The sequence below is a fragment of the Bactrocera dorsalis genome, chromosome 3 (assembly GCF_023373825.1).
Source record: "Bactrocera dorsalis isolate Fly_Bdor chromosome 3, ASM2337382v1, whole genome shotgun sequence".
NCBI classification, from domain to species: Eukaryota; Metazoa; Arthropoda; class Insecta; order Diptera; family Tephritidae; genus Bactrocera; species Bactrocera dorsalis.
The window spans coordinates 68,591,275-68,605,015 of NC_064305.1; the positions used below are offsets into that span (position 1 = coordinate 68,591,275).

General features: G+C 38.2%; 1 protein-coding gene across 17 annotated transcripts in view; it reads left to right on the top strand.

Annotated features, from left to right (window-relative positions):
• The window catches only part of LOC105228884 (myocyte-specific enhancer factor 2), a 231,304-nt gene that overhangs the window by 83,648 nt on the left and 133,915 nt on the right, over positions 1-13,741 (top strand). Inside the window, exon 1 of one of the 17 annotated variants that reach the window (XM_049453174.1) lies at positions 2,314-3,761. The exons of the other annotated variants lie outside the window; for them this stretch is intronic. The gene's annotated coding sequence lies outside the window, so the exon portion shown is untranslated. Of the gene's footprint in view, positions 1-2,313; positions 3,762-13,741 lie in introns of those variants that run through there. 17 annotated transcript variants of the gene reach the window in all.

A 13,741-nucleotide genomic window follows, 5' to 3' on the forward strand; every position in this document is an offset into this window, starting at 1 on the left:
TCGATACCTCTTCCAGTGTATCATAACGTGGGGACCCCGGGTGCTAACAGCGTAGTCTTGCAAATGCGGAACAAGCAACACAAGAGCTGATCCGTTGTTTCCCTGGTGCCTTGCTGTAGTCATTTCCTGCAGTCTTAAATTGTTTCTTATGTACGCGAGCGGTTGATAACTGATTTTTTAAAGATTTCTGCTATAAAATACTTGTTGTCAGAGAAGAGCTTGATATCTTTTGTAGTTGAAATGTTTTGCATTTCTTTCATATTATAAAGCTTCCCTGACTCTCAAATCATTAACTTATTAAATATAAAAGGTGATCCATTTGGAGGTTCGCTACTTTTTTGAAGAAAAAACGCAGAAACTTAAAATTTAATGGGGAATGTTCATTATCATTCGAAAGAACATTCTTTGGCATTCCTTTTTTTGAAGATTATCTCTTTCAAATGGTGGCCGCGGCTACGTCTCAGATGGTCCATCCGTTGAATCCAATATTCGATGACTCATTGGCGAATGTCACGCATGATTTTTTGCCCCAAGGTCTGAATCGAAGTGGGATTGTCCGCAAATACTTAAGATTTGACATATTCCCACAGGAAGGATTTTGGTGGTCAATCAACCGGCTCAAAACGTGAAACTATCTGCTCACCGAAGTGTTCTCTCAGCAAATCCATTGATTGATGATGATGAGACTTGTTGAAACCAGCTCAATTTCAGTCATCAAATAGTTGGCGCGATACCGGCATCTTTTGAAGAAATATGAACCGATGAATCCAACAGCCCACAAACCACACCCAACCGTTGTTTTTTCTATATGAAATGGCAGCTCTTGAAACTCTTGAGGTTGATCTTCATCCCAAATGCGGTAATTTTGCTTGTTTACATATCCATTGAGCCAGAAATGGGTCCCATCGCGGAACAAAATTTGTTCGAAAATTGTTCGACTATTCCAAGAATACTAAGGATTCAAAAGAGGAATGCTCAGTTGTTGGTCGGAGCCTTATAAGAAAGTTCCCTTAGTGGTTTCTCATAGTCCATAGCTACTTGGAAAGAAAAAGAAAATAAAATATAATGTAATGCTTGATATCATCTGGCCTTTAGCTTTACCCTTATAGTGGCTCCGAGCGTCGGACAGCTACTGTTTTGTGTAAGTAGAAGGATAGTAATGGAGAGAATATGAAGGTCTTAAATTGCCGTTGTGCTACTAATAATGTTGCAGACTGCCTTGAAAGTTCTTGATATTTGAAGAGGAAAAATATTACCGTTCGATTTTTTTAATGTCATTTTTTAAGAAGACAGTCTCCAATAGTAAATATTAAGCTCCGAGAAAGAAAGCCGTTGAATCTGCATTTCAATGGAGCCACATGTAGAAGTTTACGCAAGGGAGGAAAGTTCTTTAAGCGCCATTCACTTGGGAGTAGGCAGAAAGGATTCTTTTACATAGCAGCTCACAACTTTTGGTCTTAGACCAAGATCCTCTGGTTAGCCGAAAAGCATCTATTTGAAGGCGAGCTACAGCGAGAGGGCGAAACATCCCTCCCCTGGGTTGTGCGTTGGGTTTGGGACCCGCCACGCAAAAACACTCCCAATGAAATGATAAAAACTGTATTTCAATACTTGTGCAATAATCGGCGCTTTCTATAGCCATTTTGAGTTCAAGGTTTATATAAATAATGCTATCTGTCGGTAAGGATCGCAAGTAATCGTGTGGTCTTCGTTCACTTGAGTAAAATACCTGCATACAAAAGTTTTGTTCAGCGCGAATTCGTCTGTAAAGGAAATTTAGAGTTTAGTACTAATGGACCTGAGAGCTTCGTACTTACTTGTAGGAATTTCTCTCTCGAGCTTGTGACCAGCTGAGAATCGAGTCTTGAACCAACACTTCTTCAATAAAACCTTCATTGCACGCGCTTCCGTTTCCTTTCAGCTGTATGCCTCATTTAATACTGCAAGCGAAGAGCGTATATTTTTACAACAACTTTCTGGTTCATAATTTTTGTATACATTGGCCATTTCTCCTCACCGCTAGCGATATAATTAGAAGAAAATAGACATGCTGTGGTTTCGTCTTCAAAGATATTGGCTAGTTAGTACAAGTGTCTATATTCAGGTGATCTTAGACATGATCTGGTTGGTATTTATTTTGGGGTTACCTCTAAAATTAAAAACAAAATGGCTGCTAAGTGATCACAACAAACGGACATCGCTTTATTGTTGTTGTTGTTGCTAGCTGTTTGCTGGCAACAATAAATACGAGTATAGCACGGCAATAAATAGAAGACGAAGAGGCAGAATTAAAAGATGCCGAAGAAGAAGAAGCAGCAGCAGCAGCAATAACTGCAGAAACGGACTTTGTAGAGCTGGCAGCAACAGCTCCCGCAGCTGTAGGAGGATCAGCGCCAGTTGAGGATCGGTCACAACAGCACAAGCACCAAACAGTGAACACAGGCAACAGTCAGGCAACAAGCTGTGGCAACAGTCGTAGCATTGCAAGGCAGCGCGGCACGACGCGTTCGATCGACTGGCGGTACGCTGTGTGTTGGCGCGGCGGATCGTGAGCGCGCGACTGTGTTGGCTTTTTTTAAAATAGCTTATTCGAAAAAACGGTTTATTTATAAATTTTCACTTGATTTCCGACGATGTGCGATTTTCCCTGCTCAGTGTTCGGTGGAGAAATGTTTTCGAAACAATGCCTTTTCAATAATACTGCATGATTTCATAAAAATAACCGCTGAATATTATGTACGTTTGGATGAATCGATGGAGGGACGAATAGTCAACGCCAATATGGTTGCACCATTTACCGCGCAGCGTTCCGCCTTTGTGTCCGCGTTTGTGTAAGGGCGTGAAGTGAGTGCGTTTTGAGTGTCAAGATCGTGGAAAGCATAAAATAATCGCAAAAATATATTTGAAAATATATACATATATAAATATATATTCTGATCTCAGCAGTTGCCAGTGATCGACGTTGATCAGCGTCGCTGAGCGGCAAGAAAAAAGAAATTTCGAAAATCTGTTTGTTTATTTATGTAAATTTTAAAAATACCAACGAAGGACATGTGTTTCCGTCGTCGTCCGGTTTTGTGTGTGTGTTTGTGTGCGAAATGTTGCTGTGAGCGCGTTGCAGCTATTGGAAATGTTATCACACGCTGGCTTTAGAAAAGAAAGTTACAAATCCCCTTATCAGTGAAAGTGAGCAAGCGCGTCCAACGGCGTTTTTCAAACGAAATTCTGCTTTTTCGGCTGCGCTGAGCGCGTCAACAAATAATCGAATAAGTGTGCGAAAACGCGTAGTGCCGACACGGCGAAAAGTGTCAAAAGAAATGCTAATGTGTAGGTGCGGCGTTGGAAAATATTTTAAGTGCGCGTTGGCGAGTGCAGAAAGCGAGAGAGCGCGACGTATGACGCGCGCTAAGTGAAAATTCAAAAATAAAATTTCCCAAAATAAGCACAAATTTCCCATCAAATAAAAAAATAAAATTATCCGTCACGTGCGCCATCTGCTGTCCCAAAAAAAGCAATTGGCAAGATCAGTGATGCGCTTAAAAGAATTGCAATTGCTTGGCAACAGATGGCGCTCGCACTGTGTTGATTTGAAAATGTTCTCATATTGTGTGTTCAGATGGCGCTGTGAGTACGAATCATTTTCGATATTTTGTGAAAATTGTTTAAAAAATACAAAATAATAGAAATAAATAATATTAAAAAATAATCAACGGTCTCACCAGTCATCAAGCCGTTTTGAACATAAAGGATATGCTTGAAATGTGAGTTATTAACATAATGTACATTAAAGCGTTTCGAGTTTTATTTCCATCAAATCGCGTATGCGTGAAATGTTCTATGGATCATTCTGAACGACTTTGTCTAAGAGATTATGGGTCTAAAATCGGTTTCGAGGCAGCGATTTGTAATCCTTAAAACGTTTGCCGTTGGGGATCTTTCATCCGACGCTGCTTTCTCCTTTTCATTGGGAGTGTTTTTTTATGTGGCAGGTCTTAAATCCAGCGCACAGCCCTTCGGTGGGATGTTTGGCCTTCTCACTTTTGCTCGCCTTCAGGCGGATGATTTTTGTCCACCCAGAGCATACTTGGTCTAAGAGCGAAAGCCGTAAGCTGCTTGAGCCATATGTAAAATAATCGTTTCTGTCCACTCTCAAGTGAATTGCGTTCAGAAAACTTTCCTCACTTGTGTGAACTTCTACATATGGCTCTATCCTCTTACTCTCTACTTACCCTTAGCAAAGTTCATCTTGCCGCAATCGAATGGATTTTATTTAAATATTGTCCAATTCGAATTCATGCTGTAAAACTAAAAATCCGAGCGGACACAAATTGCCTAAGTTGTATATAGAAGCTGGGTGAGGTCGAAATACTTTCTCCTCCATTGCCCAGTTTTTGCGAGATTGAGGTTATCACATCTCGGCAGTTTTACCTTTGGTTAGGCAGATTCTGCGTATGCATGCCAGGTATCATTAGATGGTTGTATACCATGATTGTAAGGCCTATTGTCACCTATGGAGCGGTTGCTTGGGCTGCCAAGGCAACGCAGACTCCGGCAGGCCTTAGACTATCAAATCTGCAAAGGCTTGCGGCAAAGGGAAGCTAATGCCGTCTCAGCAGATAAAGGCACAAGTGGAAAGCACATCACTAGCTTTTCTTCCAAGGACGTTACAAAGAGAATTAATTTCACAAAAAACTTTAGAGTTACTATAATCAATAAGACAGAGTGGAATGACTCCACGCTTGACATGAGAGACAGTACTATCCAGAGGTACACTGATGGCTCAGAAACCTCAGAGGCAATGGAGCAGGCATTGCGGGACTGCGTACCAAGCTATCCATACCAATGGGACGCTTTCCAATTATATTTCAGGTAGATGTTTTTGCTATAAGTCAGTGCGTAAAAATCAACCTCCACTGCAACTATCGCAACCAGCGCATCGCCATTCTTAACGACAGTCGAGCGGCACTAAAAGCGATCTCAGTATATGACGTCAAATCGCCTTTAGTAGAGGAATGCATAAGAAGTCTGAACCGCCTATCTTTGTGCAACCGCGTGTACCTAATCTGGGTGCGGGGCATAGAGGGGTAGTAGGAAATGAGATAGCCGACGAACTAGCCCGCTCTGCGGTAGCGTTCAAGATGATGGGACCAGAACCATGCATAGCGGTGGCGTCCCACACTCTTAAGGGGCTGTTCCGCACAGAGGAGAGAGCGGGGAGAGATCAGCACTGGCTGCAGGCAGCGGGAATGCGCCAAGCCAAGCTGCTTCTAGGAGGGTACAAGCTCTCTAGGTTTAAGGAACTAAGGGGAGGTTATCCCCCGTGACAAATTCCGCCTCCTTGTCGCGCTTTACACAGGACACTGCAGGCTCAGGAAACACTTGTCCAATGGGCATAGTCACTAACAGCCGGTTCTGCGACTTGGACCTGGAAACACCAGCACACCTAATTCTCGATTGTCCAGCAATTTGCAGAAGAAGGCTTAAGGTCCGTAGCGCCCAGCAGGCTCCTGGAATTATTCAGGTTGCTGGGTCTTGGTAGACATATGTGATATAGGAGAGGGCACAATAGACCCTAGGTCGCTGTGCAATACCTCAGTACAAATATCTATCTACCTTCTGCGATTTAAGAGACTTAGCGAAACTGACACTGTCGCCTCAACAAAATAGTGTATACATTCCTGTGTGCTTAGTATGAGTATTCTCTGTTCTCTACTGTGAAGAAGACGACACCTGTATGTTTAGTCTGCATGTACGAAAGCCCGAAAGTTCTCATGAGCTGCGGAATGTTTCTACGACAACTACTCGTGTGAATTATTGAATTCCGCCGTTTCATAGCCATTCGTTGCGTATGTAAATATTTTCACTGCGTGTCGATAAGAAAAATAAGTTTATTGATTCACCTTGAGACGGACATATCCTGAGCACGTGTGGGCGCCGTACAATGGACGGCAAATCAAATTTAATTGTTTTTGGTCTGTTGGCTTTTGATTGTTACATAATTGGATTTTACGCAAAATACAATAGCCAATAGAATTGTCTTCACACACACACATTGATACACCTGTTCGACAGTTGTTGATGGTGTGGTTGCTGTGGACTCAGAAACTCAGTGCGCATTGTTTGAAGTAATTAGAAATACGACGACTACTGATCACATAATCCGTTACTGTGCTGCCTCGACTGCTGATTACTTCTTCGCTGTATCCGCCATACACCGCCTCGCTTGCCCTCTTATTTTCGTGGTTGGTTGCCAAAAAAATTTCTATTGCAGCACAACAATACAACAATTAAGCGCTTATGACTCAAACATCGACAGCCAACGTGGCTGAGTAAGTGGTCCGTTATTGCCTTGGTATCTGCTGCTCGGTGTTCATTATGCGTTCGCTTCGTTATCCGAGCAACGCTGAATCATGGGATGAGTAGTAAAACACCTTGTGTGGTGGTGCAATAACGCGAGGAATTACTCAAGATATTTCGGTGATCTTTGATGGAAACAAAAAAGAAAATACATGAAAATTTGTTCGAAATTTTCCTTAAAAATAATTGAAAGATTAAACAAGTAAAGAAGATCTCTTGTGCTCTTGCAATTTGTGGTTGATACTCATAGGTGAAATCATTGTCCGTTTGGTGTCACTTTTAGTACCAGATTTGCTTATGCAGTCCTATGTCTAGCTTTCATTGGAAAATATTTATTCGAAACCAATATAGTCATTGAACGACATAACTCTTTGGCGCTAATCGGAGATTCCAAGTGTAGCCAGGTCCTTCTCCACCTGATCTTTCCAACGGAGTGGAGGTCTTCCTTTTCCTCTGCTTCCCCCGGCGGCTGCTGCGTCGAATACTCTCAGAGCTGGAGTGTTTTCATCCATTTAGACGACATGAACTATCCAGCGCAGCCACTGTTTCTTAATTCGCTGAACTATGTCAATGTCGTTTTATATTTCGTACAGCTCATCCTTTCATCGACTGCGGTAATCGCCGTTGCCAATGCTCAAAGGACCAATCATGTTCCGCAAACTCTTTCTGCCGAAAACTCGTAAAGCGGACTCTTCAGATGTCATCATCATCCGTGATTCTGCACCATATAGCGGAACGGGGATGATGACTGATTTGTAGAGTTTGGACTTTGATCGTCGAGAGAGGACTTTACTTCTCAGCTGCTTACTCAGTCCAAAGTAGAACCTGAACAAGAGTTATTATGCGTTGGATTTCGAGGCTGACATTGTTGATATTGTTAAAACTGGTTCCATGACAGACGAAATTATCTACGACTTCGACGTTATGACTGTCAACAGTGACGTGAGACCCAAGTCGCGAGTGCCAAGATTGCTTGTTTGATGATTGGAAATATTTCGTCTTATCTTCGTTCCCTATCAAACCCATTTCATCGTTTAGCTATCCAACCTGGAGAAAGCAGAACTAACGGCGCGGATGTCTAGGCCAATGATATCAATATCATCGGGGTACGCTCGGCAGTTCGACTTATTTTCTTCAAGAGTAAATTGAAGAAGTCGCACGATAGGGAATCTCCTTGTCTGAAACCTCGCTTGATATCGAACGGCTCGGAGAGGTCTTTCCCTATCCTGAGGGAGCTTCTGATGTTGCTCAATGTCAGCTTACACAGCCATGTTAGATTTGCGGGAATACTAAGTTCAGACATATCGGCATAGAGGCAGTTTCTTTTCGCGCTGTCCAAGGGGGCTTTAATATCGACGAAGAGGTGATTTGTGTCGATATTTCTTTCACGAGTCTTTTCAAAGATTTGGGGGCATGGTGAAAATTTGATCGATAGTAGAGTTTCCAGGTCTAAAGCTACACTCATAAGGTCCAATCAGCCTGTGGACGGTGTGCTTCAGTCTTTCACAGAGTGCACTCTATAGAATATTTTCATTGGAGGTGCGTTTTACGTGACGACTCCCAAACCTAGCGCAAAACCCTGTGGAGGGATTATTCGCCGTCTCACTTTAGCTCGCCTTTAAATGGATATTTTTCGGTTACCAAAAGAAGATTCGGTACAAGACCGGAAGTCGTGAGCTGCTTGAGCCATATGTAAAAAATCCGAGTCCGAGTGAATAGTGCTCAGAGAACTTTCCTCACTTGCGTGAACTTCTACGCTTGGCTTCATCCTCCTGCGAAGTATAACATTCTAACATTCTCAACACAAGGAGATATCTGTCTACGTAACCCTTAGTTTGTATGGTTTATAGTCAGTCATCTAAATAATTTTGTATGCGAAGGTCCAGGGGAAGATTTATAGTGATTGCTACTTCTGTTAGAAAATGCTTATTTCTTATTACACTTGAAATCTTTTATATACTGTTCTATATATGTACTCTCTTACTCGGTATATAGGGAAAATAAGAGAATCCATTTCTTTTGTTCGGCTTTCATTCGACATCTTTGTTGATTCAAGAGCTAAGTATTTAGTGTAAAGGAATGTAGTCCGTTGGCCCAAAAAATGGTGTTATATTGGAATAATATTAAAAAAATAAGCAACGAAGGGCTAAGTGTGGTTGTAACCGAACGTTTATCTTCTCGCAATATACAAGCATCAAAGCTGTAGAAAAGTCTTCAGGTTTTGGCAAAACTTTATATAAATATGTAAATGTTTCTGAAGAATTCAATATTCAGTGTTCGACGAAATCGTGAAAGGATTGTCATCGAATACACTGCTATTAGAACTTTCTGAACTTCATTAAAGTCAAAAATATTTATACGAGGTATGTGTGGGTTAAATAAAATATACTTCCCGAATTTTAATACTTGAGTTTTTTAAATATTTTAAAGTTTCTCAAAACTCAAAAACCAGCTGTATACGACACAAATTCCCCTGATGTTCCAAAAGAGACAATGAAGTATTTTATTTTACACCAATGTTATAGAGTTTTTGGCTGGTCGCATGGGAGCTATGCGTCGTATTAGTACCTCGTTGCACATACAAAGTACACACGCGCACATTCAAATATATTTATTTATGTATATGTACATATGTCTGTTTGTACATATGTTTACCTATTTTCTATGAACATCCAAGTCTCTTAGTTAATGAAGTATGTAGCTGTATCAACTTGATTGACTGTTTGAATGAATGATTGATGGTCGGAATGAGCTGCTCTATCAAAAATGTCTATTTTAGGACACGTTAATAAGGTGAAAGCACCAGGACATTTCGTTTATTTCACTTTACGAATGTGAACTCACCTTAGCAAAAAAAAAAAATAAAATTGTTTGCAAAAACTAAGAAAGATAAGGCAATTATAACTTGGATGTGTGTGCTTCAAATCACATATATAATTTAAATATATTTCTCAATAGTCATATATTGTGACAAAAAAGCACCCGCAAATTGTAAATAAAACGCAAAATATTTAATTATTCATAAACATTTATTTGGTCCCCTTCAAAGTAATCCCTACTAGATGTAATATTCATATACTAAAGATTTGTCCAGTCCTCGAAACACTTTTCATAAGCACTTTTTGGCATGACTTTCAGCTCCTTTAGTGAATTTTTTTTTATCTCTTCAATCGACTGAAAACGGGTTCCACGGAGCGATAATTTCAGTTCGGGGAACAAGAAAAAATCACACGGAGCCAAATCTGGTGAATACAGTGGTTGATCGATGGATTGTGTTTTTGATAAAACTGAAGTCTTTCCCAACATTAGCAACGATTCCGCACTCGAAGTTGGTGAGAAATACAATATTAAGAAAGGCTGCAATGTGCAGTGGCGTCCAATAAGTTCGACTTCGTATGGATCTAACTTACTTTTAACTAGTAATAATCAAAAGCTCGGTTTTAATGTTGTCATCTGATGAAGTCTCATGAAGGCTCCTGGCAGATCAAGTTATTCTTGTACTATTTGCAGGAGGAAATTTGTTTTTAGATAAGGTCAAAAGCCTGATCTTGTTAAAATTGCCAACAGGGGTTTTAAAGCAAAAAACGTCGGTCCGTAGTGCTATCTAAGACTAAGTATAATGATCGTTAGGACCCCCATGATTCGACAAAGAGCTTGTGGTGGTGGACTCATCAAAGTGCTTAAAGTGTTTAATTTCGATGTGGGTTAATATCAGGCTATCTTTCTTGGTTCGCCGAAAGTAAGACTGTCGAAATGTTTTAACCTCAGTATTGCCTAAGCTGGACAATGCAGGATAGCGGATTCAATTTTTCCAAGATCTCCATCGGTTTGGATAAACCTAAAAAAATGTGTGCCTATTTAGACGGAACTCCATATCATGCCAGGGGCAGTGTGTGTGAACAAAATTTATTAAATTAGAAGAAATTTAAAGTATTCACTGTGAACCGAACTTCTCAACTTCCCAATCACTTTTTCCAAGAAACTAATATTGCTTTTTTTTGTGTGGGTGTAAAAAGCCGAGCATATGTAAACCGTCGTAAGCGAAAATTACAAATTAAAACCTAAAATAGTATACAGTAGCGTAAGAGCATCTATTACCAGTTGAGAATATGCCTTCGTAAGCCCCGCTCTACCAGCGGCTCAAGTTGCACGGCCGTCAAAACAAATATTCTAGTTAATGTAAACACGAGGAACAAACAGTAAAAACAAAAAAAGCAACAACACCAAAACGTGCTTGTTTTAAAAGGATATCCGGTACTCGACGGCTTGCGACCCATGACGTCGCATGGCCCAACTAAGTACACATACATATGTAACACACATACAGGCAGGCACATCAAACGGATGAGTGAGTTTTATGGGACTTTGCGACTTGGGACAAGAGTGTGAACTAATGTGTCTTCCACGACTGGTGTAGCGGATGAAAAGAATATAGTACAACAATGAGGCTGCGGAGTGCAATAATGCGCATAAAGAATGTTGAAAAACTAGAGATTTTCAAATAATCCTGTCAGAATGTGTGTGTGTGTGCTTGCGCGCCTACACTAGGCTGCCAGTCAAGCAGTGAAGCCAGCCAGGCATACAGCCACCGATCACATTAGAAGAATTGTCAGCGCTTGGGTGAATAATGTGTGGGACGGACACACGCAGTGACATAAATATTCGCGCACGATTACATATTTCAAGTTAACCTGCTTTTTTCTATAGAATTCATAAATTTTAAAATTTCAAAAATTTTTGAAATGAAAAATTAAAAAAAAATAAGAAAATAATTACAATAATATGTAATTGTTTACCAATATTTCGTTTCGTTTCGAATATTTCCAATATTTTGACATTTCGATTTGTTTTTTGATTTTGAAAATTTGTAAATTTTTTTTCGAAATTTTAATTTTTTTTGGTTTCGATATTTTAAATATTTTGAAATTTCGATTTGTTTGTTTTGAAAATTTCAAATAATTTTTTTTTTTCAAAATGTCAAATTTTTCTGGGTTTCGAATGTTTCAAATATTTTAAAATTTCGATTTGTTTTTTTGGTTTCGAAAATTTCTAATATTTTTTTCGAAATTTTAATGTTTTTCGGTTTCGAATAATTTAAATATTTTGAAATTTCGATTTGTTTGTTTCGAAAATTTAAAATAATTTTTTTTTCGAAATTTCAAATTTTTCTGTGTTTCGAATATTTCAAATATTTTAAAATTTCGATTTGTTTTTTTGGTTTCGAAAATTTCTAATATTTTTTTCGAAATTTTAATTTTTTTGGTTTCGAATATTTTAAATATTTTGAAATTTCAATTTTTATGTTTCGAAAATTTCAAATAATTTTTTTTCCTAAATTTAAAAATTTTCTGGGTTTCGAATATTTTGAAATTTCGATTTGTTTTTTGGTTGCGAAAATTTCTAATATTTTTTCGAAATTTTAATTTGTTTTTTGGTTTCGAATATTTTAATTATTTTTTTAATTTTTTTGTTTCGGAAATTTCAAATAATTTTTTTTCGAAATTTAAAAATTTTCTGGCTTTCGAATATTTTGAAATTTAAAATTTTCTTGGTTTCGAACATTTCAAATAGTTTTTTTTTGAAATTATCAATTTTTTTTGGTTTCGAATATTTCACATATTTTGAAATTTAAAATGTTTTTGTTTTCGAATATTTCAAAATTATTTTTTTGACATTTAAAATTTTTTAATCCCAGATTTTTTTTTCGAAATTTAAAATTTGTTTTTGGTTTTGAATATTTCAAATACCTTTTTTGTTAAATTTCAATTCTTTTGTTTTCGAATATTACAAATAATTTTTTTTTGAAATTTCCATTTTTTGTTTTGCTTTATTTCACATATTTTGAAATTTAAAATGTTTTTGGTTTCGAATATTTAATTTTATTTTTTGAAAATTTTTAATTAAATATTTTTTTTTCGAAATTTAAATTTTTTTTTGGTTCCGAATATTTCAAATGTTTTTCGAAACTTCATTTTTTTGTTTTCGAATATTTCAAAAAATTTTTCTTTTATAAATTTAAATTTTTGTTTGGTTTCAAATATTTCAAATTAATTTTTAGAAACTTAAAATCTTTTTATCTCAGATTAAAAAAAAATGATATTTTCGAATCGTACAATAGCAGACGTTTTCGAATATGTTTTTTTTGCAATTTTTAAAAATTTGTTTTGAAAAATGCCCTTTTTCCAACCGTGAAAACAGCAGTCGAGCAAAGTGTGCCGGCTGAGACACGCCAGAACGCCATAACGGACAAAAGCGCAACAGCGTGAATCGTTGCAGTCAAAATGGCGATGGGAGACGAGCCGCGCAAAAATGTAGAACGTTGACATTTTGAATTTCTGTGTGTGTGTGTTTGCCTGGTCCACTGGCGAAAGAATCGCAAATGCATACTATACACACATACATACATAAGTACACACCAATTTGCATATGCTATGTAGGTGCCGAGGTGCCCGTTAACCATACAATTGTTTCGCTCGTTTCGGGTTTGCGGCTGCTGTACCCTGTTGCGACTATATGTTTTTTGTTATTTTCCGTTTTCATTTCACATTTCGCTCGCTTGTTGCTTCTTTTCTACCACATTTATTGTATTTGTTGTTGTTTTTGCATCAGTGTCGCTGCCGTTGTCGCAGTTCGTGTTTGTTTTTTCCCAGCATTTGCGAACGTCTTTGGTTTGGCTTCGTGCCAGCACAGGGTTGATTCGTGCAGAAAACGAATTTTTCAAAACTTTTTTCACCTCGTTTAACAACAACAATTAAAACGGCAAATAAATTAAAAGTAAAAAAATGGCATGAAGCAACAGAAAACATGAAATAAATATTGAAAAAGTAAATAAATTCGCCTGTTGAGCGAATCTGGTCGACACAAACACATATTTATATAGGCATACATACATATGGACTTAATACAATCACACTATATATATGTATATACATATGTACAAGGCGAGTAACGAAGTAAACAGGTCGCCGACGAGAATGCTGTTAATTAATTCCATTAGATGGGAAAGGTTAAGCTCGTTTAACTCACAGGTCTAATATTTTGGCAGAACATCGAGGATACTGAAGTGATCCCTCGCTTACTTGTGGAACAAGTATCGTTCCGTGCATCTGCCTTTTCTAGAGTCAGTTGTAATCAACAACCAACTCTAATGCGAATGATGAAATTTCGTCCAATCAAGGTGTTTCCAAAAAACAATTATTGGAATGGTATTCCTTTGAATTGGCTTGGGATCATAGATCTGATAAGGCAACGATGAAAGTTCTAATGTATTCATTTGTTTTTTTCCTTAAAATACTTACTTTTAAATTCATGCCCAATTGTCCTTATCCATGGCAGGGATCCCCTCTGGTCCGTACTTTTAGATGAGTGATGGAGACAGAAAATT